The sequence below is a fragment of the Pinus tabuliformis genome, chromosome 8 (genome assembly GCF_031772625.1).
Source record: "Pinus tabuliformis cultivar Carrire ecotype Pingquan chromosome 8, CPIR1, whole genome shotgun sequence".
NCBI lineage: Eukaryota > Viridiplantae > Streptophyta > Pinopsida > Pinales > Pinaceae > Pinus > Pinus tabuliformis.
This window is the reverse complement of record NC_142294.1, coordinates 1,527,342,299-1,527,369,013: the sequence shown is the minus strand read 5'-3', so window position 1 is coordinate 1,527,369,013 and position 26,715 is coordinate 1,527,342,299. Positions and strand designations below refer to the sequence as shown.

Sequence of the window (26,715 nt, the reverse complement as noted above, 5' to 3'; positions counted from 1 at the left end):
ATGAATGGAACGGCTATATTCTCCGATTTCGGCTGTGGATTGACACATGGCTACGGGATGAGAACTGAGAGACGTAATACGGTAGGTTACGTCATTAGGGTATGAGACCTTAATGACGGAAACAGCCATATGTGATTTCAAAAATCATGGGTATTTATGAGCTGGTAGACGTGGAGGATTCGTGGATTTGTGGTCGCATGGGAAAAGAAAATGGGTAATCATTACGATTAGTGGCCAACAAGACATAATCCAGAAAATTCCGCGTAATGAAATAACTATAGGTTTAAAATTTTAAACATACCTCAGATCCGCATTTGATTTGGCTTCTGATAATTTGCTACTAACCTTTTGTTAACTTTATTGCTAGCACATGATTCTTTCCTCCTTGTCTTTGATGATTTTGAACTGTACATATTTTCTTCAGACAGACTGTGTTTCTTGTGCAGGTGCAGAAGGCTGCAGAAAGGCTAAACGGCTGCAGAATTGCCAAATAGCTGCAGGAACTGTAATGGTGTCTTCCAGCTGCATAAAATACTTTAGTTGCCTGAAAAAAAAAACTTTATTAATGAAATGAAATGGAATGAATGAATGAATGAATGGGTGGAAAGCATTGAGGTGAAGTGAGGATGGTGATATGGAATAAATGAAATGAGATGAAAGAGAGAGAGAGATTTTTTTGGAAAACATGAGGTGTCAGGTGACCCTGATTTTCACCTCATGTTTTCTGCATGAGACTGCCAATCAAAGATTGGTTTTCAGGCTCATACATTTATTTATTTTTCCTCTTTTTTTTTTTTTTTTTTATTGAAATTGAAAGAAACAGAGATTAGGCTGATGGAGGAGAAGAATTCTTCTCAACCAGCCTCTTTTCAGAATCGCCTTGGAATAACTTAACAAACTCCTCTTTTGAGAGTGGCTTGTGGTAGACTTTCAACCGGTGGCCATTCACGATAAAGGGAGTTTGAAGTTCATCAATAGTCTTCACTCTAACTGCTCCATTATTAAAGACTTCATCAATCTCATATGGCCCAAGCCAATGAGTTTGAAATTTTCCTTTGAAGTCCTTAAATTTTGAATCAAACAAGAGTGCCCAATCACCCTTTTGAAACTTCTTTTCTTTGATATGTCGATCATGCCATTTGCTTCTTTGGTGCTGAACTAGATCGGTTCTTAGAATTGCATCTTGTCTCATTTCATCTAGTTCGTTTAACTGGTCCATTCTGTGCTTCTGGGCTTCTGATAAGCTCATCCCCAATTGAACTGCTGTCTTGAAGGTCTTGATTTGGAACTCAATGGGGAACAGGACTTCCTTCCCATAAACAAGTTCATAGGGAGAATGTCATGTGGTGTTCCTCCATGTAGTTCTATAGGCCCATAAGGCTTCAGGAAGCCTTTCTGCCCAATCTCTTCTATGAAGATGAACAGTCTTTGTGATGATGCTTTCAAGAACTTTATTTGTAGATTCTACTTGACCATTCGCTTGCGGATGGTATGGAGTAGACGTTCTATGCTTGATCTTATATTCCTCCATCAGCTTCTCTATCATCCTTGATGTAAATTGGCTTCCCTGATCTGTTACAATTTCTCTTGGGACACCAAAACGAGTGAAAATATCCTTGAAAAGAAATTGAACAACTGAATTTTCAGTAGCAGAAGTTAATGCTATAGCTTCTACCCACTTGGTAACATAATCAGTACAAACCAGTATATATCTATTTTGCTTGGATGGCGGATTAATTGGTCCAACAAAATCTAGAGCCCATTTCTCGAAAGGTTCGATGCATACTTGTGGCTGTAGTGGCATTTCATTTGAAAGAGTTGGTCTCCCAATTCTTTGACAACTGTCACACCTTTTAACATATTGCTTTGCATCCTTAAAGAGAGAAGGCCAATAATATCCTGATGAAAGGATTTTATAGGCAGTCCTCTTATCAGAAAAATGTCCGCCACAAGGTTCGTCATGACATGCCTTAAGGATGTCAGGCATCTCATCCTCCCGTACACATCTTCTGATCATCAAATCTGGCCCTGTTCTGAACAATTCATTAGAAATCCAAGAATAATGTGAACTATCCTGAATGATTTTCCTTTTCTCATTAGGAAATAAATGTAAAGGTAACTTTCCAGTAACTAAATAATTAGCAATATCAGCATACCAAGGGGTTTTGGTAGTTACTGCAAACAAATACTCATCTGGAAATTTATCCTCTACAGGAGAGTCCTCATTAGTGTTTTGGATTCTAGACAAGAAGTCAGCTACTGTGTTCTGTTTACCTGGTCGATCTAACATAGTTATGTTGAATTCTTGTAAAAGCAAAAGCCATCTTGTAACTCTACCATTAGTGACTGGTTTGTTCATGAGGTATCTAATGGCAGAGTGATCAGTGTGGACAAAGGTTTCATAGCCGGTTATATAGTGTCTAAACTTGTTTATAGCATGAACAACGGCTAGAAATTCCTTTTCAGTAACAGTATAATTTAACTCAGTAGGAGTCAAATTCTTACTTGTGTAATAAATGGCATAAGGGATCAAATCCTTTTGTCCCAAAACAGCTCCTAAAGATGTATCTGAAGCATCAGTAGAAATGTGGAAAGGGAGTTTCCAATTTGGACCCCTTAAAATGGGTGCTTCAGATATTCTAGTCTTTAAAGCTTCAAAGGCAGATTGACATTCAGGATCCCACTTAAATTCACAATCTTTAGTAAGTAGTTTGAACCACTACTTACTAAAAGGTAGAGGAAAATGATCCTTTAAGGTTGCCTTGTTCAATTCTCGATAGTCAATGCAAACTCTCCATTTACCATTCTTTTTGGGCACTATAACCAAGGGAGAAACCCATTGGCTATCTGAAATGGGGTAAATGAAGTTTACCTTGAGCAATTTCTGAAGTTCTTCTTTCACAATTTCCCTAAGATTTGGATTCATCCGTCTTTGTGGCTGCCTAATGGGTCTGCTGTTTTCTTCAATATAAATATGATGAATACAAGTCTTAGGGTCGATTCCTTTCATGTCAGTATATTCCCATGCAAAGGCAGTGGAATGTTTTTGCAACAGTTTAGTTAATTCTTCTTGTTGTAATCTTTCCAAGTTCTTGTTAATGTTTAATGTTTTTCCTGGAAAGATTTCAACTGTAGAACTACCAAACTCTTCCATTGAGAAGAGAGACATCTGTCTAGAGGAGAGATATTCAATATCTGCATCTAACTGAAACTGTGAAGAGTCATATTCTAAAGGTACCTCAAAATTTTCTAATGTATTTAGAATTTGACTGTCCTCACTGATCTCAGAGATGGTTAGAACAGGTTGAAGAGTATCCTCATCATCAATCCACTCATCTTCTCCTATTTCTGTTATTGCCTTTGCGGGAGGATACAAGTTGAATTTCTTGGTAGAACTACCATCTGATATATACATGTCTCCCGACCTACAACTTATGAAAGCATCAGCTGTGGCCAGCCAAGGTCTTCCTAGAATAAGAGGATGTCCTCCTAGATTGTTCTTGGGAGTTAAAATCATAAAATCAACTGGATATTCCCAAGAGTCTAGTGAGACTGGAATGTCTTCCAATACACCATCAGGTTTAATGATTGATCTATCTGCAAGTTGCAACAAAGTAGGTGTAAAGAGAAGGTTAGGAAGTTTTAACTGATCCATGGTCTGTCTACTCATAATGTTGATAGCGGCTCCTAAGTCAATCAAGGTATTTGGGATTTCAACCCCATTAATATGAGTTTTAACAATAGGGCTACCGGGATCTACATATTTTTGCATGGTAATTTTACCCATCATAATGTCTGCAATTTTTCCAACTAGATGTATCCTTTTGGTATCTCTGGTTCTTTTTATTGTTTTTTTCAAACTCATCTCCTTTATTGTCTTTGCTAGAATGGGAATCTCCTTAATGGCTGTTAACAAGGGAATCTTGATACAGACATTTTTCAATTCATCTAGAAAGCTATAGTCAGGCAACCAAATCTGCTTCTCCACTCCTTTATCAATTTGCAATCTTTCAGGAAAAGGAGGAATAGCTGAAGATGTGGGTTGCTCTACTAAGGGAGTTGATGCTTTTTCTTTTTCTTTAATGCTTGGGTTTTGAAGGGATACTTCAGAACCCTTATTGGCTTTGAGAGATTCTTCCTCAGAAATGCTTGGTTGTTGAGCACTTGTAGAAGGTTGGTCTAGGATTCTACCTGATCTGAGTTGGACCTCATTGAGAGGAACAACCATATAGGTAGGGAATGGTTGACCTTCCATGAGTGGTTGACTTTCCATCACATAAGCACTTTGAGGATTCCTATTATTGGGGTTTGGTTGAGTTTGAGAGGGAAGTTGATTTGGCCTCTGTTGAGATTGTAACAAGAGTTGAGAATTTTGATTTTGTGGAGGAGGTTGTTGTTGTTGAGGGAATGGTAATGACAATTGTTGACCTTGATTTGGAAGTTGGGGAGCTTGCTGATTTTGAAAGGATTGAGGATATTGATAGAATTGGGCAAATCTCCCATAAGGATTTTGCATTTGCATGCTTTGCAACCATGCTTGGAAAGGATTTTGTGGTTGTGACCAAGGTTGTTGCCAAGGATTCCAATTTGGTGGGGGTTGGAAATTCATAGAGTTATTAAACCCTTGATTTTGCTGCCCCTGCCAAGGTTTTCTTGCAACAAAACAAAGGGATTCAAGCGTACTTGGATCTTCTTGAAAGACTGCTTTGAGGCCAGGGATTGAAGGACATTCCTTGGTCTCATGGGTTTCTGAGCAAATTACACAGGTTTCCACAACTTGTGCTTCCAAGGGACATTCCCTTAAAGCATGCTTCTTTCTACACTTCGGGCAAAAGATAGTCATAGCCTCGGCTTCTGCTTTTTGTTTATTTTGAATCTTAAGGGTATCAATTTGTTCACTAAGACTCCCTAAGATGTCAGTTTTAAATTCATCTAGCATATTACCGATTTCAGCCCTACTCACTGATCCTGTTGCAGATTTATTTGCCCTAAGGAGAGAAGGATCTCTAGGCCCTTTTTGAGTTTTTGATTTGCCCCTTGAGAGATGGATACAAAGTTCTGCTATATCATTGAGAGAAAGTTGAGAAATATCCCCCTTTCCCATCATGTTTAAGATATCTATCCATTCATCCCTAATGGCTTTTAATAAGAGGGCTTTTAAGGTCTCTTCATCCAAGGTACTCATTTTTGCTCTTTTTAAATTATATTGAAATCTCTCAAGTAAATCTTCTAAGCTCTCATCTTCTTTTTGCACCATTTTAAAAACCTCATCCTTATGATTAGTAGGCATACAATAGTCCAAATACCTATCCAAAAAGGTTTGTTTCATTTCATCCCAGGTCCTAATGGATTGAGTAACTAACCCCATGAACCATTTCAAAGCTTGATCTTTTAATGTTGATGGGAACAGTTTGAGTTTCTGAGTATCATCCAGATAGTCATAGGTTCGACACACAACTTCAAATTCAAACAAGAATGTTTCAGGGTCCTCAGTTCTTAATCCATGAAAATTTGGGAGGACGGATGGTGATATGTTTTTCATGGTGGCTCGGGAGTCCTCATCAACAATGGGAAACCCAAATGAATTATCCCCGTCTCTATTTCCTCCAATGGGACCTCTACCTCCTCCATTGTTATTATTATTTCCTCCTCCTCCTCTACCTCTACCTCTACCTCTACCACCTCCTTCTTCTTCTGCCATGATGATTCTCCTAGGGATTTCAAAATCTTCTGGTTCTTCTACAAAGGGTGAATGAGAAGAGATTTCTCCTTCCTCTTCAGGTGAGTCTATTTCCTCAATTACAATTGGTTTTCTTGTAGGAGAAAGAGAAGAGTCTCTTCCTAGTTCAAACTCAATAGAAGGTGTAGGAGAGTCAACTCTTGGCTCTTGAATTTCAGGACTAGGAGTTTCGGTTGGAGATAAGGGAGGTGTCTCTTGTCTATCTCTTGAAGTAGATGGACTTGTAAAAATTGAACTTCGAGCTCTAGCTAAAAACCTTCCCCTAGAATCTCTAGCTCTATGCATGTCATTTTTTTATTTTATCTTCAAGTCAAGTTAAATAGTTCTTTTTCTGATCTTCCAGTTCACTCTAGGTGCAAGAAGAGAGCATACTCAAGAAACTATTAAATCAATAACTTTCTCCTTTCTGATCCTCCAGATCACTTCAAAGTGCAAGAGGAGAGCATACTTAGATAGGCTATTAACTTCTTTCCTTGAAACTTTATATTTTTTTTTCTTCTAAGAATATGGCTACTTAATTTCACTTCCCCGGCAACGGTGCCAAAATGTTTAGTCAATTTAGTGTTATCTAAATTGCTAGTATTTATTGTCAACCCGGGGCTCGTAAGCTGATGAAGCGAAGGTGTACTATATGTACTTAAGCAACCTCTTAGAGTTTTTCTTATCGTTGGGGGTGTTGTTGTGGTTAATTATGTTCCTAAGATGGAGTGATAATTTATAAACAAGTGAGTGGTGGTGTGTGTGTAGAGTGAATCCTAAATGAGTGAAAGTGTGTGTTTAGTGATCTCTAACTACTTGCTTGAAAGGAAATGCTTGAAAGGAATAAGTGAACTGAAATGACTTGAAATAAAATTGAAAGCAAATGACCACTTCCAATGGCACTAGACACCGTTCAAGCTGCTGCTAATAAAAGAAAAGAAAGTCACTTTTAAAACCCAAAAATAAAGATTATCTCTCTCTAACTCGATGCTTCAAAGCACATGTACTGTGTAAAGCACGGATAGAAAGTAGCTTAAGTTGAATTAGAAAAGTGAGAAAAATCTGCTTGAAAGACTAATGATAATGGTTTGCTCTTTCTAATTCTCTACTTCAGCCATATGTACTATGCAAAGTATGATTAGAAAGTAGTGAAAGAATAGTCTAAGAAGCACTTAAAATCAAAACTCTACTTTAAAGACTAGTAGTAATATTTTGCTCTTTCTAACTCTCTACTTCAGCCATATGTACTATGCAAAGTATGGTTAGAAAGTAGTGAAAGAATAGTCCAAAAAGCACTCAAAACTGACTGCAGGTTAGTGATATTCTGATCTTAAAAGATAACAGTTTATGATGAAGATCATTCATGTGTTAGCAGCTCTTTGAGAAATAAGATTAAAAATCAGCTATAAAAACAAAAGCAGCACTTGAATTTGTCAACTTCAAATACCATTAGTTTGTAAAGCAAACACACACACATAAAAATAAATCCCGGGCTAAAAGAAACCTGCAAAGAAATAACACTGATCAGCTTGAAAGAAAGGAAAACAAGTAAATGAAACTATACATGCTTAAGGAAATAAACAAGAAAATAAAGAAATACTGCACATAAAATACTTTACAGAGGCTGAGATGAGCAGGGGCCCTCTATTCATTCAGCCACGAGAAAACTCAAAGATCTGGAAACTTCAAAACAGTGCTATGTTTATTCCTCCATTTGCAAAAAGTGTACAAAACAGAGTGCTAGGATAGCACTAAAAAAACAGAGTTCACAACGCTCTTAAATTTAACACAAGTTCAGAAATTACAACTAATAAAAGTCTGATGAGCGTACGCAGACGCAGCTATTTATAGAGGTTTCTAAGATAGCCTACTCGTACAGCTAATTAACTGAAAAACAACAAACAGTCATGCGTATTTATGGTTCCTGGACACATCATACGGCTGCGTGGATGAGTTTAATGCTTCTGTCGTCATGGGTAATGAATCCCATGTTGGATCTTGTCCCCTGCCACCTGTAGAACGTGGACAAGTCACCGTTTAAGATGACGTGACCAAGCAGCTCACAATCACCGTTAAACAGCCTTGAGTTGACCGTAACTTGACCAGCTTTGACCATGGGTAAAGATGACGTGGATGGCTGGAAAAATGGAACAGGAACCTCGAGCACGTTGATACCTAAGTGCCCATGTGGCTCATCTAGCAAACCGACACGTGGAACATTGCGTTTAACAAAAAGGCTGCAGGATCTTCAGATAGCTGCAGGATCGTCAGATAGCTGCGGGATTCCTGCAAGTAAGTCAAAATCTAAACAAATAGTCATTCATTAGCAAAACTTGCTTGATCATGCTTAATGACACCTAATGTAATGATCTGGGTGGTTTTATGGTGAAAATGAGGCAAAAGTGAAGGAAAGATAAGGAAAAACTGAGGAAAATGGTAGACAAGTAGGTGTAGAATAGAGGCTCTACACCAACACTGTTCATGATGTGTTTAATTTATCCTTGAATTAAACTGTGAATTAAAATAGAACTATTTTCTCATAGCAATTTGAAATTGAATTTGCCTTGAGCTTGTTTATGAGTTGGAGATTGAATTTTTTGAGTGCTAGGATTTTTCTAGCGAGACCAAGCATTGTAATTTCATCTTGATTTTTTGTATTAATACAAAACAGATAGTGGGGTTTTGAGTTGTGGCTTTCCCCAGATATTTATTGTGTTATGTGCCTTTGATTATCTTCCTCTATTAATTATTGTTTGCTCGATGTTTATGCGCTTCCATTGTAAAGAGTAGAAGTATATTCTTGTCTCTTTCTTTAGCAAATTGCATTAGCTTGTGAATCTATAGGATTTTCTACATGGTATTAGAGGAAGATTGCTCTTTGGGCCGAGAGTTTTCAAAGCAGATCTGAGAATTTATGTGCAAAAATTTCAGAAACAAATTGCATATCTGGATTCCTTAGGAAAATATACCCAAATTCAAAAAAAAAAATTGACTGAATCAGAGTTCAGATGAGGGAGATATCGCTGATTTAAAATAAGCTCTCTAGAGGAGATTTCAAAGTTTTGAGTTTCTGGGTTACAGGTGAAAGTCGAATTTGCAATACATACTTCAAGATTGGCAGATGGCGTTCCATGGGTTGAGGCTTGAGTATGCCTTGGAAGGCAGCTCAAATTTTATAGCCTGGAGGGACGGGATGGAGGTTGTGTGCTTGAAGGAATTCTTTGATTAAGAAGTCCACAAGCCAACAGCTACGGATGCACAGAATTTGGCCGAATGGAAGCTTTAGGGGAATTTTGAGGTCTAAAATGGGCCTCCTAAGAAAAATGTACAACCAAAATAAATTTTATAAGAACCAATATGATTCAAGATGATGATGTCAACCATGGGGGATGATTCACCATTTTTGGAGTTAAAAAGTAAAAGATTAAAAAATAATAAAATAATAAGTTTACTTTTTCAACTCCTATTTTCAACTTATCTCCCTAAGGATTTGCTCAAATTTCGAGCGGGAGTACTCATTGGATGCAAAATTTAATTCCTAATCCAAGGAGTACCCATGTTGCATACTTTTGATGGGCTATGCTACAAGAAAAATGAGAAATACATGAAAAAACATTATTACAATCATGTTTTTCATGTATTTCTCATTTTTCATGTAGTAGGGTCTAATGAAAGTATGCAACGCATGTAATCCTTGGATGAGGAATCAAATTCTGCATCCAACAACTATTTCTGGTCGAAATTTGGGTAAACCCATAAGGTGATAAGTTGAAAATACAAGTTGAAAAAATAGTTTTTACTTTTTTTCCTCTAAAATTTGATAATGTAATCTAATCTTATTTGATTATTTCCACTATTATTTTATAATTTCCTAAGGAGCCCCATTTTAGACATCAAAATTCCCCTAATGAAGTGTGTGGCGAAGGCAAGACGGATAATCCTTGAGGGAGTTTGAGACCACATTGTCTCGAGTCTCCATGGCAAGGAAACTCTGCATGCTATGTGGAGAACATTGACGGACTTGTATCAAATTAGCAGTGATCAAAGGAAGTTGGCACTGAAGGATAAACTTCGTCAAATCAATATGGAGAAAGGCGAGACGATTCAAAAGTACTTGACCAAGTTCACTCAATGTCGGGATGAACTTGGAAGTGTTGGAATCACAGTTGCCGATGAGGATATGGTGAGCCTTGCTCTTCTTGGACTCCCAAGGAGTTGGCATAGTTATCAGGACTCTGTCAATGGTTGGGAGAAGATGCCAGATTGGGAACGAGTATGGTAGGATTTGATGTAGGATGAGATTAGGAGGAACACCAGGGATGTCTCTTCATCAAAGACTTATGATGAAGAGAATTGTGCCTTAGCGATTAAGGCAAGAAAGGGGAAAGGTAAAATTTCTCATTCCAAATTAGATTCTTATCATGGAGGTAAGACGAAGGACATGAAAAAATTTAAATGCTTTCATTGTCACAAGATGGGTCACTTTGCTACAAATTTTCCATTGAAGAAGTCCAAGGAGAATTCCTCAGGAGGAGCAGTGGGTGAGGCTTTGGCCTCCCAATTCGAATTGGACTTTTCCCTCATTGCATGCATGGTGTCTTCAAAGATGGAAGTCTCTGGTACTTAGACAGTGGAGCTTCTTTCCACATGACTGGAAACAAAGAGTTATTCAGTGAACTACAGGAGAAAGATCTCAAGATGCATATCAATATGGGTGATGACGGTAAGTATTGCGTTACTGGTGTGGGCACTATTACTTTTCAAAGGGAGCATGCGGCTTCACTCACCTTGAAGAATGTTATACATGTACCCGGACTGACGAAGAACTTGGTATTTTTTTCCATACTTGAGGATAGAGGCTATGATGTGATCTTTTCGAAAGGAAAGGTGTTCCTTCGACACATAGCCACAGGTCAAGTAAATAAGATAGGGATTTGAGTTCAGAATCTCTATAAGATAGAGGTAGAGGATTGTGTTGCTTTGAGTTCAAAAGTGTAAAAGATGTTGAGCCGAGATGTTGACGAGTTGTGGCACAAGCGATTGGGACACTTGCATCATGGTGCTTTGAAGATATTACATCAAATCTCTACTGGTTTTCCCAAAGGTACGCTTGAGCAAGTTGATACATGCAAGGGTTGTACTTTGGGAAAATACACCAAGTATTCCTTTGGAGATAGAGACAGTCGAGCAGAGTCTATTCTGGAGAGAGTCCATTCAGATGTGTGTGGACCATTATTGATAGTCTCCACCACCAAACACAGGTATTATGTTATATTTGTAGATGACTATTCTCGTAAATGTTGGATATTTTTCATAAAGAGAAAGGATCAGATATTCACAAAGTTTTGTGAATTCAAAGCATTGGTCAAGAAAGAGTCAGGAAAGAAGCTTAAAGCTCTACGGAGTGATAACGGTGGAGAATATGACTCCAATGAGTTTAAGAAATTCTATGAAGCAGAAGGGATTAAACGAGAGTTGACAGCACCTCATAACCCTCAACAGAATGGGGTTTCTGAGAGGAAGAACAGGAGCATAGTAGGGGCGGCAAGGGCAATGTTGTATGATTAGGGCCTACCACTACACTTGTGGGCTGAGGCATGCAACACAGTGATTTATGTTCATAGCCGTAGTCCACATCGAATACTTGAGATGAAGACACCAGAGGAGGCTTATTCCGGTAAGAAGCCAAATGTTGGTCACTTCAGGATTTTTGGGTCATCGGTTTATTTCCATGTGACCAAAGATGCACAGAAGAAGCTTGAGCCAACATAAGAGTTTGGGATCTTTGTGGGGTACACTGATACTCCCCACAACTATCGGGTGTACATGAAAACTAGTCGAATGACAGTGGTTCGCAAGGATGTCAAGTTTGATGAGGAGAAGGCCAAGCGAGTATCCCTTGAGAGGGAGCTTTAGCTACATGTGGAGAAGAAATTTTTAGTTCCTTAGGTTGGGGAGCCTCAAATTTATGTGGAGCAGCCACATGTGGAGGTTTCACGAATGGAGATATCCACTCAGGTAGAGTCTTCCAGAGAGGGAAGAAAGTGCACTAGAGAGGCTGACAGATTGTTGGATGATGCACGGGAGAATGTGGGAGCACCCTCTTCTCAGCGCAAACAAAGGAGGTCACTAGAGAGGTACACTGGATACATGGCACTTATGGGTGCATGTGTTCTGATAGAGCCATCTTCCTTTCAGGAAGCAGTGCAGCAGCCAATTTGGTTTGATGTGATGGTGGAGGAGTATGACTCCATAGTTCGAAACAGTGTTTGGGATGTGGTCCCGAGACCAAAGGACAAGTCAGTTGTGAGCTCCCATTGGCTTTACAAGGTAAAGCAAGCTACAAATGGTAGTGTTGAGAAGCATAAGGCCATATTTGTGGCCCATGGCTTTTCACAGGTAGAGGGGATTGACTATGATGAGACCTTTGCTCCTGTTGCAAGGTACTCATCTATCAGATCTATTTTGGCACTATCAACATAGATGGGTTGGAGTATCCATCAGATGGATGTGAAGACTGCCTTCCTCAATGGCATGATTGAGGAAGAGGTGTACATAGAGCAGCCCGAAGGTTTTGAAACCTTGGACCATGAGTCGCATGTGTGCCGACTCAAGAGAGCGTTGTATGGGATGAAGCAAGCACCCCGTGCTTGGTACACCAGGATATATAGCTACTTCACTAGGTTGGGATTCACAAAGAGTGAAGCAAATGCGAGCCTGTATCACATAGTGGTGGAAGGTAAGCTTTTGATCATTGTACTTTATGTAGATGATCTCATACTAACAAGTGATGAGAAGCTCATCAAATCTTGCAAGGAGGATCTTGCAAGAGAGTTTGAGATGAAGGACATGGGGCTCATGCATTACTTTCTTGGCATGGAGGTATGGCAGGGAGATGGGGAATTATTTGTTTCTCAAGGCAAGTATGCCAATGAGATACTCAGGAGATTCCGCATGGAGAGCAGTAAACCCATGGAGACTCGCCTAGCTAGTAACTGGCTGAAGGAAGATGCTACTTCAGGAGAAGTAGTGGAAGCTATTGTTTATAGGCAGCTTGTGGTTTCACTCATGTATTTGGTGAATACATGACAAGATATGTGTTATGTAGTTAACCCTCTTACTCAAGCGATGGTTAGGCCTACCAATCTGTATTGGAAGGCGTAAAATCATGTATTGAGATACCTCATAGGCACTACTCAGTTTGGGTTGTGGTACAAATGAATAGAGGGTGTGAAACTTTAAGGCTTCACCGATGCAGATTGGGCGAGGAGTCCATCTGAGAGGAAAAGCACATCAAGAGGGATCTTTAGTATTAGGTCAGCTGCAGTTTCTTGGTACAACAATAAACAAAGATTTGTTGCACTCAATTTCGCAAAGGCAGAGTACATGGCTGCAAGTCAAGCAGCATGTGAGGCTCTCTGGATGAGGAAGATCCTGGTTGGTTTGTTTGGTCAGCAGATGGATCCGACGGTGATTTATTGTGATAATCAGAGTTGTATCAAACTCTTTGAAAATCTAGTTTTTCATGATCGTTCCAAGCATATAGATATATGTTATCATCATCTCAGAGATTGTGTATTGAGGCGGATCATGTTCTTATATTATATTCCCACGGAGGATCAAGATGTTGACATATTGACAAAGACATTGCCAAGATGTAAATTCGAGTCTCACAGAGACAGGATTGGGGTAGTGGATAATCCCTTTCTTGTTGAGAAGGAGTGTTGAGAAATGGCAACAATAAATTCTATTTTAATTTGTCCTTGAATTAAACTATGAATTAAAATAGAATTCTTTTCTCATAGCAATTTGAAAATAATTAATTAAGTTTAATTAACTTAATTAATTTAGGAAATTCGAATTGGAAGTCTTTTAGAAGACATGTATATGTTCTCCCTAACTTATAGGAGTTAAGGATGAGTTATGACATAGTTGTAATTAGTTAACTCAGTTTATTGAGTTAAGTCCAGTTAAATTAGTTCCAATCAGTTTCAGGAACTACTAGTGAGTAAACAATCAGTTGGGATACTAGTGACCTAATTAGTGCTACTCTAGTTAACTGAAGATTCCACCATCAGAAACTCATGCATGTTCATTCTGAGAAAGACCCAGTTGAGACTAGAGTGTAGGGACAGTGTAATATTTGTTTTAGATTTTTTTGAGTTGCACTGATAATGCATGCAATCAAGAACTGATCCTTGAGGGATTGCGCTATTTTTAGAGGCTTTATTTCCCTTTAAATACAAGCTATCCTTCATAGGAATTACACATTGGAATAGAGACTTAGATAGCTTGTGAAGAGGCTAAGATTTGGCCTTGAGCTTGCTTATGAGTTGGAGATTGAATTTGCTTAGTGTTGGGATTGTTCTAGAGAGAACAAGCATTGTAATTTCATCTTGATTTTCCGGATTAATACAAAACAGATAGTGGGGTTTTGAGTTGTGGCTTTCCCCAGATATTTATTGTGTTATGTGCCTTTGATTCTCTTCTTCTATTGATTATTGTTTGCTCAATGTTTATAGGCTTTCGTTGTAAAGAGTAGAAGTAGATTCTTATCTCTTGCTTTAGCAAATTGCATTAGCTTGTGAATATACATGATTTTCCACACATGATTGTGTATGTATTTGAGTCACTATTATGCTGAGGAACAAACATTATCTAGTGAAGTCTTGCTAAATATTCTTCGTGATATATTCTTCCCACTCACATATGAAATATAATGGTCATAGATGAGATCATGAATATGCAAATATTCGAGGAAATAGAAAAAAATGCTAATGTACATGGACTGCATTGGGTTTTATATACATTGAAGACAAACTGTAGATGAAAATCTTATTCTAGCCTACTTTGTTGAAATCCCTAGTTGTGTATTTTAACTACTAGTTGTTACCACTTTTTTGTTTGTGGTAGTAATTAATAAATTATTCATGTTTGTTACTCAAGTGTTGGTATATTCCTTTCCTCTTCAAGATCCCTTCATTGTTATTGTAACATGATTTCCATGAATAGAATGCAAGCTTGTGTCCTAAAGACTAGGCAATATAGTAGTCAGCTCCTCCTTCAGCCTAATCTTTGTTTATTCTAGTATCGCTAGCTGACTTACGATCTCTTTCAAAATTACAGGTTTTCACCCAATTGAACTTGTTTCTCATCATCACATTGGATGCATTTAGCCCATATTCTATTCTATTTCCTGAAACATAGGCCATTTCTATTGGTGCATTAGAAACCATCTCTTTGAATGCTTCATCCAATTTCCCAACTAGACTAGCGTTATGTTTTGTATAGTGTTCCTCCCTTGATTGGAAGGAAGACATTTCTCTTTCTAGCAATCTTTTGTTGAGAGCACAAGCGTGTATAGATAGGACCCTTGCCAATAATAGTTTAAATCCTTTGAATCCTCACCTTCAAAGTTACAGGTTTTCAATGTGTTTGAACTTGTAGCTCATGATCATCTTTACTCATCTTGGATGCATTTATCCATCTTCTATCATCTTTCCTGAAACGCAAACCATTTATGTTGGTGCATTAGAAATCATCTCTTTTACCACTTTACCCAGTTTCCCAACTAGACCAGAGGTATGTTTATTACAGTGTACCCCCCCTTGATTAGAGGGAATAACTTTTCTATTTCCAAATTTTTTTTCTCAGAGAGCATTTGTGGATAGACTGGACCCTTTCCAATGTTATCAATAGAATATTTTAAATCCTCTAAATCCTTACCAAGTTCATTAACATCGTGGTCAACATGGTCGGCATCTAAATGTGACAAGTGATGAACATCATCCTCATGTAACTTCTTGTCCTCTTCCTCTTCATTCTCATCTTCTACAGCTTCTTCTCCACTATCCCCACTCATCTCCACTTATTCATCCTCATCTACTAAACTATCTTTCCCACCATGTTCAATGCTAAAGCTTGCAACCGCACCAACATCTTACTCAACACCCTCATTCATAAAGTTTAAACTCCTCTTCAGACTTTATTCTCAAATATTCAACACTTCGGACTAATGCCATTGCATCATGGGAAAATTCCATTTGGTTAGACTTTGTTTCTAAGAATGAGAAATTGCATTTGTTGATGATGCTTCTTCATTCTCTCTTTCATTCTAGTGTTGATGCACAATGGAGCTCGAAGCTCCAGGATTGTTATTTTTGTGTTGAGCATCTTCATGGCCTTATACCGATTCTATAGTTAAGGGCTCTAAGGCCTTCACAATGCCATTTGCAATCTTAACACACTCAGGATGATCTAAATCTAGATTCTCAAGTGTACAAGACAAGGCCTGAATCACTCCAACATCAATTAATTCTTTTGACACTTCTTTTGAAATGTTTGACCTTGAAGGTGAGAGTATTGCAAGAACATCATTGATCAATTATTAATGCATTAATTTGCAATTCTGGATGTTTGTAGCCATCTTCATGAATACAGATAGAAGCACTAGGTGAATTAACAATCTCTATAAATAGTGTTTTTCATCGTTAGCTCAACGAATGCATATTGCCAAAACTGGCTAACCTTACTTGAGAATTATTGCCTCCATTCATTATTTGCCTTCCTTTCTTTCATATACATCTTATAAGATGGAATAAACCTATGAAGAACATGGTATAAAGGTCCATTGTGGCCCATGTCATTATCTCCTCCTTATAGAGCCTCTAAGATGGTTGCTTTCAGCATCATTACAAAGAATAATATTTATTGTTGATGGATACATCAGAACTATTTCAATTATTAGGTTCAAAATAAAATATGCTCTTGCTAAAGAAAATGAATCTTTTCCATCCATTTCCAAGTTATCTCTGCCAACAATAGCCTTTCTTTTCTCCTCTGATGGAATCTCATCAACATCCATATCTGTAACAGAACAAGAATATTTAAATTTCCTTCCAAGGTCATTCGTCATAGGGGGTAAATATTGAGTAACTCAATCTAGGAGCTATTCAATTACACTTACAAATCTATGTGTTGGCCTCTTATGTCCTTTAATTTTCCCTCTAACATCAAAAATTTGTATGGATGCATTACCCAAGTTTCCAGCAAGGCTGTTTTCACTTTGCATAGACTTATGTCCACTTCTCAGCTTATCTTTCTCTAAAACCTTCTCCTTCTCTTTCCCTTTTTCCTTATCCTGGTCTCTTGACAAAATTATATAAGGTCCATTTTCTAATCATTTCAACCTGCTAAACTGCTTTTGCAACAAGCATGAAAACAAGAGGATCTCGGGAGATAACAAGAGCCATATTTGAGGGAAAAGTACAAGAACTCACCCTTCCACTTATATTTCGATTTAAAGATACTACAAGATTTTGTCAAATGTCTGATTCCATAGCTGCCTGAAGCATATGAGGATCATCAAGAATATGTCGAGTGATGGTTAATGCAGCACTATCAAACCCTTAAAATAGGAAAATAGTAGGCAAGCTCAGCAAAGCCATCAATCCACCTCTATCAAGGAAATGCAATGCTATGGCATGCACCCTTGTAGGCCTTGCACATAACTGGAGAAGATCTTGTACTAAAGTTTAGGGAAAATTCTTCTAAATGAAGTTACAAACAATAAAAATAGAATTTTTTTGCTACTCCTGATAGTTATGTACCCATCAAGAACATTCAACATGTGTTATATATGATTTTATTGATTAGATTCCAAGTTCTCGGGATTCTCACCATCACCATCTTTTTTCTTGGACTGCTTAGAATTTAGAATAGTAGAATATTTTTTTTTGGTTGGCTTCAACTATATCAAATTATCAATTAGTAGCATGGGTGTCAGATACTTAAAATCTGGCAGGCTCTTACTTTTTGATGCCTGTAGGCAAAATCTAGACAAGATATCCAACAAAACACTAACAAGATCATTGTCAACAACAACTTCACAAGCTACAATTCTTTCATGTAAAATTAGAGGAAAAACATGAGATGTTAGGGACAATATGTTATTATCCTTTCCAGGATCCAAATTACAATGTTTTAGTTGCTCTACAAGAAATAAGAAGATTTTTCTTCTGGAGGGGCTTTATCAGAGTGAGAATATTGTGCTTGACGAGCATAGGATTTTCATCCTCGGGCAGAGGAATCAGTGTTCAACCTTCATTGAAGCCATGCATGGTGACAAATATCTTGAAATAAATCTATGAGATCAAAAAGTTGAGGTTCAACATTCCAAATAGATGAATGCCTAGGTTGATTCAAAACAAGATTCACATAATGCAACAGAGGTTGGAAAATAATCATCATTGTCACTTTCATGTGCATCCAAATCAGTTTTGACACTGCTAGAAACATTTCCATCATCTTTGTTATCCACTGCTTTTGAATCCTTATTAAGTGCAACTTTCCATAGAATTTCTTGATGTATCATCCTAATATCTAGAGCCACATTCTTGCTATCATTTCCAATCTCTGCCATTAATGATGTCAACCATCCATTCTCTCTAGTAGAATCAACTATAAAGGCAAAAAAATATTGTACCACAAACAAGTACCAAAATAATTTTTGGTTCAATCCATTTTCTGCAGCTAATAAATTTGTCCCCACAATAGGATCCAACACATTTGATGTATTCTAGAGATTCTCTTTCAGATAAGCACAAAAGGCATGTGCAAGGGAAGTTTTATTTTGCTACGTGAATGCTTTGCAAACTACAATCATGTGCACAACTGCAACCATCCCTTTTGAAGAGAGTGGAATACTTGGAAGAGTCAAGAACCTCATAAGGGATTCTATATCCTTTTATACATCTTAGGTAGTTTCCATAGGGCTTGTGGGCAGGTAATCCTATACTGTTATCTATATCATTGAATGGTATGATTGCCTTCATATCCTTAATATTATTGCCCTGTTTCCAGATATCTGTGGAATGCTTCTTTGTGCTTTTTCCTTTCCTTTGATTCTTGGGGTCCATGCTCTGTGGTAGAGAACATAATGTTCATTTCAACCACTTGAAACACCAAGAAACACATTCCAAACACACAGGAAACATTTCACCTAGCATTTCATGATTTCAAAATGAGAGGTGAAATGCCCTGTGGCATTTTGGGCATGCTTCATATCCTAAAGCACATTTTGGCTATGGAAATAAACACTTTCACTCACCCAAACAACTAAAATTTCTATTAAACCTTTGATAGTGTTGCTTCAACATTGATTTGACTTTGATGACATAAAAAAATGAAATTTATTTGACCAATGATGACTTCTAACCTACACTGTAGCAATTTTTTTCTTATATTCTTACTATCACCAAGGATTATTCTAAGGCTCACTTTATTTTAGGCCTATTGTTCACTGAGTGACTCTATCTTCCATCCATGGCATTTGAGATGTTTCAGGCTTCTGCTACAGGGAATGTTGTGTTCAAAGATATGTTTAAAATCACTCAAACTAGTAATGTGGTACAATCACTGTTGATTTTTTGCTAAGCTTGGTTGGCTTCCCAAATTTGATTTTTGGAAAGAATCTTTCTTTTGCCTCTTACTTCTGGCTTTTTGACAAGCAATATCAAGACGTTGTAGTCATATGTGTTCTCTTACATCATTTTACTTAGTTTGAAAATATGAACATAGTTATTTTGAAGCCTATATTCATAATCTGCACAAGGTACATGGATAAGTGACATTGGGTCCACAGAAAACTACTATATTTTCATAATGTAAAACTAGTGTGTGTTTGGTACAAGAGATTTTCATTATATAAAATTGTGCTTTATGCCAATCCCTAATTTCTTGCAGAGGGAGGCATAGACAAACAATGGGGAGAGTTGGGGAAATTAGAGAATTGATGATAAAATCAAGGACACTATCATGATCATATCTTTTAGATTGTCATGATATTCTACTTGATTTAAGTTTAGAAGATAGGTCATCTTGGCCTGAGTTAGGAGTGGGATTTTGGTTTACAAATAGAATTTCTCTTTTCAAGGATGGAGAAACTGGCACGAACAACAATGAAACAAGTGAAGTTGTTTCATCTAATACTTTAAATCTCCATACATAAATAAATCAATGATTACATATGTTTGATGCATATTATGGTTGGCATGGCTCCATTTCTAATGCAATTATGTTTAATTCTTTGACCATCTCTTTATACAAATTTTTCAATTTCCCTGCTAGCATGTTTTGAATATCACCTTATTCGTGGTTTGATATTTTACCAATATTCTTGAAAAATGAAAAGCACAATTTGAAAACCGAAAAGCATAATTTAAAAACCAGTTAATATTTACATGAAATAATTATTGAAATAATTATAGCAAAACTATTAATTTGATAATTTTCTAGAGTGTATATGTGTATTATAGAAAAAAATGTTTAGGGATACTACTTAAAAATAAATAAATAAATATAAATTGTTATTGGATGTTTTTGCTATTATAGGTTTCATAAGTCTCATTCACCATTTCTCTAGAAATGCTTGTTATAGTTTATAAATAACTTGATTCTTAGATACATTGGATTGAATTTTGTAATATAAGTGAAAATAATGTTTATATGTTCTTTCCATTTATATTCATCATAGTTTTATAAATTGTTTTCCTTTTATGAATAACATCTAACAACATTTGAGATGAACTAAGGATCATTCAACATCATTTACATTCATCATAGTTTTATAAATTGTTTTCCATTTGTGAATAACATCTAACAACGTTTGAGATGAACTAAGGATCATTCATCATCATTTACATTCTTCATAATTTGTATCTTCTTATAAAGACTTTATATTCCCTTGTTATTATTCCTTGTACAACATTCAACAAATGTGAAAGAAAATGTTTGAAACATGTTAGGAGTTATTGTTAAGTATATTGTTAATAAAAAGTCAAATAACTTTCACATTGATCACCTTTTGACACACCTAATTCCCCACTTTGCAACATTTCCATAAATCATATAAGTTATTTTCCACTTAGATTGTGATTATTTTAGTTTTCTTCAAGTTTTTTTCTACATGACACACATTATCTAGTGTGCATCATTTAGACTTACAATAATTCAAACAGATAACTTTAATGTTAAAAGTCAAAAGAACTTGCCATGTTTTCTTATTGGGATGTTCTTCCCTCACCCTTGATTTTATAATTTTATCCTCTAATCATTTATCAATAAAAGGTCTACATAATAAAATACACAAATCATGAAATATATTTGACAAGCAAGTAAAGTATTTCAAGCTAAAATAGTTTTTGGATTAGACAACACATATAATTCAAGAACATGCACCAACATGCCTAATATAGTTTTATGTGATGGTGAATTATTACTATATAATGTGCACTACTAAATTCATTTTTTTTCGCAATTCCAAATGGTGTGTTTTATATAAAAACACACCAATGTGTGTTTACATAGATTATGCACTATGAACTACAAAATCATTTTAAAAGAGAAGAATTGACTATGTAATACATGGAGCAGTTAGATCTTCCCAAAAAGCAAATATTTTGTTGAAATCGAACAACAACTCTAGAACTTCAAGAGCTAATAAGGAAAACTCCACAATTCTGACCTCAAAACCAGAACAAAGGATCTGAAACTCTTTGTTGGCTCTCCATTTTTGGTCTTTTTCCACATACATTTTCCATATATCCATCATCCTTTTCTATCATATCATGGTCATTTTCCCACATTTTTTCCTCTTATTTCACTTTAAGGTAAAAATAGTTATCTTTTAAATTTTAGAAATTTTAGTAAAAATTTGGTATTAAAAATTATTTTGACTAGAATAGAATTTCTCGTAATGGCTCCTTTGAAGTCGTATGTGCAAGACACCTGGATGGAAACTGAAGCTATATTTGAGAAGCTTGGGAACCAAGGATTGACGGACTCTTATTGGCACAGTCCAATTGAGTCAGAACAGGCTTGGTCAACGCTGGTCAAACTTGACCAGTCACCCAAAAATCCCTAACTAAAAGGGGCAGTTTTGTGATTTAGTGGGATTTTGCCATATTTTGTGCAACCAAAAGGATGATTTCGACCTGAGTAGATGGATTAGGACTCTTATAGGATGTTATATCTATTTTAGCTAAGTTTGTTATATTTTTGGCTTATTTAAGCACAACATTCAGCACTTATGAACATGTATTATGACTATTGAGACTACTTTACTTTTGAATATCATTTGAAGAGTTTGTTTTCCATTTTCTTGTTGTTCTTGCTATGGAATGTGATTTTTGATCTACAGTAGCTGAAAGTTTCAAGTGTACCAAGAAAGGGTGGAGGGCCCCCATTCTGAGCTAAGTACACTGTAGTGTAATTTTATGCATAATTGTGAATATTTTAGATAGTTGTTTTCTTTGCAGTTCTTGTGAATATTTTCTGAATAGATTCATTACATGCCATGTTCATTTATGTTTTTGAATGATTTCATTTCAGTAATTAGTTTAATAAAGGAAGGACAACCAAGGCATCTAAGTTAGATCCTCTTCCTTCTAGATTAAGAACTGAATTGTAAATTGTGTTTATGCATTTGATCTTTTATTGCTTTGGTTTTTGATATGATTTATGATGAACTGGTCTTGTTGGTATAATAATGATGATGGAGGACAAACAAAACCTCTACGTTAGAGCCTCTCCCTCATTTCCTATGCTCCACAAAGACTCATAGCACTTTTACTTCTAGATTAAATTTTCATAGTTTCTTTTTAAGTAATTTATCTTTGTAATATGCATTTCCATTATTTTCATTTGAACAACTACTTCCTATACTAGTTAATTTAAGCTTCCATAAACTTTGGTTTGTTTCTAAGTCTACCAACCCAGATTGGTAAGAAAATACATGTTCTAATTTACCTAGTAAATTAAACCAACACTCTTCAAATACTCAACATAAATACCTCAATCTTTGAATAAAAAGGAGTTAACCACACAAGCACTCTGATACCATAATGAGAAATCACAGGTGGGCTACTCACAGGATGAACACCACAAAGGAATAACTCAAACTGATAAAAACTGAGACACCAATATTTATGTGGTAAAACCCTCAAAGAGGGAAACACCCACGAAGCAACATAAAAGTTGTATCATTTCTCATGAAATGAAATATGGACACACAGAGATATCCTCTATTTTGCATTTGTTTATCTAGATTATATTCCAAAACTAGGCCAAAGCCTTACATTTATATATACTAGCTTGTGCAACTAAGGTGGACCCAACCCTTAGGAAAACCTTGGGTCCACTTGCGACTATCTACAAATCTAGGGTTGTGCCCATATGAAGTGGCATGACTCCCAAGAACCTAAAATGCAAGTGAGCCTTGAGGGCCCCAACATAAGAAAAAGACCAAGCATTGAAATTTGATTGTAATACATGGAGTGGTCAGATCTCCCAAAAATACATAGTTTTGTTGAAATAGAACAACCACCCTAGTTCTTCAAGACCTAATAATCTGAGCTCCACAGGTCTGACCTCAAAACCAAAAGAAGGGATTTGAAGCTCTTCAAATACCCAACATAACTAGCTCAATCTTTGAACGAGGAGGAGTGAACCTCACAAGCACTTTGATACCATATTAGGAAATCACAAGTGGGTTACTCACAAGGATGGATACCACTTAGGAATAACTCATGTTGACCATAAACTAAGACACTGAGATTTACATGGTAAAACCCTCAAAATGAGACATCCATGAAGCAATAGAAAATTTGTACTACTGCACAAGAAATGAAGGGTTATATCCAGTACAATACTCTACTCTTAATCATGCAAGACAAGTGACCATCCATGATCTTTAAATAGAGATCATGGACCAATTAGGTGATAAAACATAGATCAGTTGTCATAAATACCTAGAACATGAGCACCATCGAAGCATCTATGCATGAGATAGAACGGTGACCATTAGATAACCAAAGCACACATGACTATAGTACATTAGACCAAGTTGGTCTTAAGCAACTCCTAAGGTCTAATATCCTAATATCCCCCCTTAAAAACAACTTGGGATTGGACAAAGGATTTACCAAATGACATGGGACAAGAGGGAGGCATTATGCCTAAACCCATTTGAGAGAGGGAAGGAGGCATTACAAATTTACAACTAATACCAAACAAAGGGAAAGAACATTCTTTTTCTCCTTGAAGCTTAATGAAAAAGAAAAAAATCAATAAAGATTCAAAAAAAAATTCAAAATTTCCATAAGCCAAAAACTACTTCCAAACTCTTTGAAAATATTTTATGGTTAAGGTTGTTGGCCTAGAACACAAGTCTAGCCACATATTTAGTGTAGATATTCAGAAATTTCACTACAAAATCCTTTCAAAATTCCCAAAATATTTTTTCCAAGCAATTAGATCCTTCACATGGATTAAAAATCCACAAAACAAAATTGAATTGTGATGTGTTTTGATGGAGAAACCTCTTTGTAAATTCTTCTATCCGAAAGAAAAAATAATTCTAAAACCCTTAAAGAAATGTTGTAATTTTTTTTAAATGGAATTTTCAATATATAAGTTGTTGACCGAGTGCATGAGGTTGAACTTGGACGAACCTTGAAATGTTCAATGAGTCTTTTAGGGATAGACCAAACCCTACACAAACTCACCCAGTAACGAAGAGTTTGAACTTTTGACGAGATTAACCATGTCCTCCCCTTGTTTTTCTGCTGACCTGAGTAACTTGCAAGTAACCAGGAGACTCGGTGAGTCCTGTTCTAGTGGTTACCTTGAAACTCTAGAAAATTAATCCTCGTCCAACCTTTACAAAGATCCAATTCAATCTATACTCCTGATGGAATTCTCTATTTCTTCTAAAACATTTTCTAGTGAAAGGTGCACAAGTAGGTTTGGAAGCCTTAATCATAGTGGGATGGAAGAGGGATAAAATATGCTAGAAAAATATTAGGGAACCAAAGTTGAAAAAATATCTTGTACTTCCCTAAAGACAAGGGCCTTCCTCAATAAATTTTATCATATTTTCAGTAAACACAAATTTTAATGAAAAAAAAAAAATCTTAAAATGAGGTATTAAGTGAAAGAATTGTTTAACAAACCCATTTGTTCTTTCTCAGTCAAAAGAAAAATGCTTCATGATTTAGCAAAAAAACCTGCAAATGAAACATTTCTCAGTTAGCAAGATAGTCTTCCAAGGCTTTCTCGATATACACTTTGCATGAATAAGCCTGAGTTCCTTAAGAGTCTCTCTAAGGCAGTCAACAATTCTCCACCATTTACACCCTGAAATGGACCTCATCAAAGTAGCATCAAGCTACGCCTACGAATTCCCCTCCACTAGTTTATTTCTATGGGAACCCTGTAATGCTTCCTTAAATCCTTTAAAGGATTACAAACACCTGCAAACTTACCAAATTGGTTGTGTCAAGTTGTAGCCAAAAGCACAAGCTGCTACATTCAGCAATTTGATAGTGACTTCTCTCTTGTACACCTTACATCCAGGGGTAGAGTATATCCTCTTGCTAATTATACATTGAGTGGTTTTTAGTTTAGTAAACTTTATTAAATTCACATCTTGAAAAATAGGATATAATTTAGGGGTTAATATAGTCAATTTTCCTCTCAAGTCAACATGGTTCGATGGCCTCTATTACATACTTGGCTTGATATTTTGATGCCTTTGTGTGATATGGATATGGAATTACAAGAAACAATTGAGTTAAAAATTTGTATTTGATGAATTTCCATTTGTGTCATGTTATGAGATGACTTTGTGAATGGGTATGCAAGAAATTGACCTAACTCGAATGTTCATTTGTAGAAAACCAACCCAATTGTGGCTGAGATATTTTCCCTTATTTCCAAAGATGAAGCTCGCCATGAAGGGTATGTTATCTTAATTTGTAGGTGTGATTTATCAAATCAAATCCCTAGTTATTCGCTGCAAAAATGGCTCCCCTTTCATAGCTCCCTACGTCTAGTGGAACTATTGTTTACTAGATTGGATATATTTCCATTTGAAACTTACATTGGATAAAGTATTTATCTAGAATATATATTTTTTGCCATTGTAATTTCATTTTATGTTGTAATCTGTCTATTGACTTTCTCAACTCAATCTTTGACACATTTGGTTACAGGTTTCTGAACAAGAGTTTATCAGATTTCAATTTTGCACTAGACCTCAGTTTCCTAGCTAAAGCATGCAACTATACTTTCTTCAAGCCTAAGTTCATATTCTATGCCACTTACTTATCTAAGAAGATCAATTGCTAGAGATATATTACCATCTATAGGTACCTAAGAGAAAACCATGAGTATCAAGTGTATCCTATATTCAAGTACTTTGAGAACGGGTGACAGGATGAGAATAGGCAGGGTGAATGTCTCTCAAATTTATTGAAATCACAACCACAATTTTTGAATGACTGGAAGGCCAATATTTGGTCAAGGTTTTTATGTCTCTCGGTGAGTTAATCTTAAATTACATCTAACATACCCCAAATATCTAGGCAATATGATGTATGTTATTTTCATTCAATATTTATCGGATGCTTTACTGTTTCTTATTTCGTGTGAATGATTTCTTCTAGGTACACTTTCTTTCCTTTTGCAGGTCTATGTGACGATGTACCTGAATGATTGCCAAAGGACAAAATTTTATGAAGGCATTGGACTGAACACAAAATAGTTCGATATGCATGTTATCACTAAGGTGGGTTAGAAGTTTCATATAGATTGCAATACTTAGAAGCCATTTTGTGTCTAAAATTGAGTTGTAGTGATTTTTTGTGTGTGATGGATTTTAGCAATGTATTTTTTTGACTGATGCAGACAAACCGAACTACAACAAGGATTTTCTCGTTGTCTTGGATGTTGAGAATCCATAATTCAAAAAGAAACTTGACATGATGGTAGACATCAACCAGCAAATAATAGCAATTGGAGAAAGCCAAGCTCATGGATTTGTGAAGAATCTCCAAAGAATTACTCTTATAGTTGCTTTGGTGTCAGAATTAATAGCAGCTTATTTGATGCCACCCGTGGATTTCGGTTCTTTGGATTACGTTGATTTTGAGCCATAA

The 26,715-nt window shown here is 36.3% G+C and overlaps 1 pseudogene; it reads left to right on the top strand.

The window, feature by feature from the left end:
- Window positions 1-26,715, top strand: LOC149241739 (magnesium-protoporphyrin IX monomethyl ester [oxidative] cyclase, chloroplastic-like; annotated as a pseudogene).